Source organism: Gracilinanus agilis, chromosome 2, assembly GCF_016433145.1.
Source record: "Gracilinanus agilis isolate LMUSP501 chromosome 2, AgileGrace, whole genome shotgun sequence".
In the NCBI taxonomy this organism is placed as follows: domain Eukaryota; kingdom Metazoa; phylum Chordata; class Mammalia; order Didelphimorphia; family Didelphidae; genus Gracilinanus; species Gracilinanus agilis.
In genome coordinates this window covers 650,871,328-650,874,778 of record NC_058131.1, presented here as the reverse complement: position 1 = coordinate 650,874,778, position 3,451 = coordinate 650,871,328, and the positions used below count along the sequence as shown (strand labels likewise).

General features: G+C 36.5%; 1 non-coding gene across 1 annotated transcript; it reads right to left on the bottom strand.

Moving 5' to 3' along the window:
- Positions 1-525: 525 nt before the first annotated feature.
- LOC123238430 lies at positions 526-634 on the bottom strand. The gene has a single exon (XR_006505602.1). It is a non-coding gene; the product is annotated as a U6 spliceosomal RNA (small nuclear RNA).
- Positions 635-3,451: the final 2,817 nt, after the last annotated feature.

Here is a 3,451-nt window from a genome sequence, read left to right as displayed (position 1 = left end):
AGGAGCTCCTGACTCTAGGCCTCTCTCTCAATCCACTGAGCCACCCAGCTGCCCCCTTTCCTCCAACATTCTAACTACTATCTCTTTCAAAAATGTCCAGACTTGCTTTTCATTCTTATAATTTAGATTCCATCAGTTCTTTTTTTTGGAGGTAGATGTCATGTTTTATCATGGGTCCTTGGAATTGTCTTGGATCACTATTGCTGAGATTAATGAAGTCATTAATTGTTCGTCATACGATATTGCTGTTACTGTGTATACTGTTCTGGTCCTGTTCACTTCACTGTACATCAGTTCATGTAAGTCTGTCTAGGTTTTTCTTAAACCATCCTGCGCATCATTTCTTATAGCACAGGTAGTATTCCATTACAGTCATATACACCAGTATATTCAACCATTCCCCAACTGATAGGCATCTTCTCACTTCTCATTTCTTTGCCACCACAAAAAAGAGCTGCTAAATATTTTTGTGCAAATATGCCCTTTTTCCTTTAAAAAAAAACTCTGAGAACCCACTAATTATTATTTTGTATGGAACACTTCACAAATTTGCATGTCATTCTTGCATTAAGGGACCTTACTTACCTTCTCTGTATCATTCCAGTTTTAGTATGTGTGTTGCTGAGGAAAGCACAAAACCCAGTACTTCTAAAGGCAGCTGATTCGACATTGGATAGATCTAATGGAGGAAGTTTGTTTTTCTACCAAGCCTGAATGTTTCTTTATTAGTTTTACTGGTTATTCCTTGTTCTTTGTTTTTGGGCAATGAGAACACATCACGTCCTTCTTTCATTGTGCTCTCCCTTCAGATACTTGAATACAGTTAACATATTCTCCCTAAACCTTCCCTTTTCTGCTGTAAACAATTTCAATTTCTTCTCTAGTCTTCTTGTGGCATAAATGTTATTAGGCCCTTAATTCTCTTGAGTGCCCTCCTCTGGAAGCTCTCTAGTTAAATGTTTTTCCTAAAATGTTACAACCAGAACTGAATATAGTATTATAAATATGGTTTAACCATATCTAGGTGCAGAATGTAGTGGTCCTTTTTGGTCTTGGACACTGTTCCTCCCTTAATGCTGTCCAAATGCACTCTCTTCTTTCAAATGCTCTGTGACTTTCTCTTGCCCTTTATATTAGACATCTCCTGACTATGATCATTAAGGTCCTTTGTTTATTTTTTCTCATACTCTCATCTGCTAAAATTATCTACTGTCGTTTATTCTAGGCAGGCTGACTTGTTTTTTATTCATTCTGGTCATTCTTTATAGCCTATCTTTGCTCAAGTTATCTTCCATTCTAGAAGTAATTTCTTAGTTGCCAATCACCAGGTTGCATTAGTCCTATAAAAATCAGATTGGGTATTTTTAAAAGTCCTCATTAATTAGACTGTACCTTAATGAGTGTATATTTTCATTTCAACAATTAACTTTACATATTGTTTCTTTTCCATAAGTCTTATTTAGAGTAGATTTTGAAGTCCTTGAAGATAGACCCTTTGTCTTTTGGGTTATATGCTTACTTTATCCCTTTAAATGCCAACAGCGTCACAAAATATTAAATGCCCAATAATTGTTTTATATTATAGTCTGTATATAGTCTCAGGGGAAAAGCTTCGTGTCTTTTTTCTATATCTTTCAGAAAAAAATGGCGCATCTGAAGTTTTATTTCTATTTCTAGGACAATTCCCCAGCAGTTTTGTGGAGATCGTGACCATTCCTAGTATGAAACATGGAGAGAAACTCTTCGTCTGCATCTCTGAATTTTTGTCCCAGGATACGGATAGTCTCTCTCTTCATCGAGGTAAACTGATACTACTGTAAGATGAAATTTGCTTAGTTTGGTACTCTTCAGCTAGACCTTCCATGTTGAAGTTGCCAGTCCTGAACTAGAAAACACCTTCTTTCATGGTAGAAATGAAGTTCAGGGATTAGGCAATGAATAACAGAATGGTCTTATTCTGCTCTTCTGGTTCCTAAATGTGGTTGGAGTTTTCATCTCTGATTTAGCTTGCCTCACAATAGGTAGGGACTGGTGTGGAATTAGTAATTTTTTTCTTTATTCCAGTGACAAATTTACACAAAAGTTTTCCAAGGTTACATGATTCATGTTGTCTCCCTCTCCTCTTTTCTCCCCCCTCCCAGAGTTGACAAGCAATTCTACTGGGTTATACATATATTATTACTTAAAACCTTTCCATATTATTCATTTTGATAAAAGTACAATCTTATAAGAACAAAACTCTAAATCATATACCCAAATAAACAAGTGATAAATCATTTCTTCTGCATTTCTACTCCAACAATTCTTTCTCTAGATATGGATGGCATTCCTTTTCATAAGTCCCTCAGGATTGTCCTGGATCATTGTATTGCTGTTAGTAATAAAATCCATTACATTTGATTATCTCACAATGTTTCCATCATTGTGTATAACGTTCTCCTTGTTCTGCTGTTTCACTACTCATCAGTGGATATAGATCTTTCCAGTTCTTAAAGAAATCTTCCGGTTCATTATTCCTTATAACTCAATAATATTCCATCACCATTATATATGACAATTTGTTCAGCCACTCTCCAATCAAGGGACATCCCCTCAATTTTCAAGTTTTTGCCACCACCAAAAGCACAGCTATAAATATTTTTATACAAACAGGTCTTTTCCTATTTAAAAAAATCTATAGGATATAGACCTAGTAGTGGTATTACTGGATCAAAAGGTATGCATTCTTTTAAAGCCCCTTGGGCATAGGAATTAGTCATTTTTTTTTTGAAACCCTTACCTTCTGTCTTAGAGTCAATACTGTGTGTGTATTGGTTTCAAGGCAGAAGAGTGGTAAGGGTAGGCAATGGGGGTCAAGTGACTTGCCCCGGGTCACACAGCTGGGAAGTGTCTGAGGTCAGATTTGAACCGAGGACCTCCCGTCTCTAGGCCTGGCTCTCAATCCACTGAGCTACCCAGCTGCCCCCAGGAATTAGTCATTTTTAAAATAGCTGTAGCCATAGTTTTGGATATATACCTACAACTTCTTAAAAACTAAACTGTTATGATTCTTTGAATTTCTAAATGTGGAATATAAAAAAGTTTCAAATGAGTATATTTAAAATCAATATATTCTCCAACCATTCTGGATGGCAATTTGGAACTATGCCCAAAGAGCGATAAAAGACTGGCTGCCCTTCAATCCAGCCACGACATTGCTGGGTTTGTACCCCAAAGAGATCATAGATAAACAGACTTGTACAAAAATATTTATTGCTGCGCTTTTCATGGTGGCAAAAAACGGGAAAATGAAGGGATGCCCTTCAATTGGGGAATGGCTAAACAAATTGTGGTATATGTTGGTGATGGAATACTATTGTGCTCAAAGGAATAATAAACTGGAGGAATTCCATGTGAACTGGAAAGATTTCCAGGAATTGATGCAGATTGAAAGGAGCAGAAAGGAGAACAT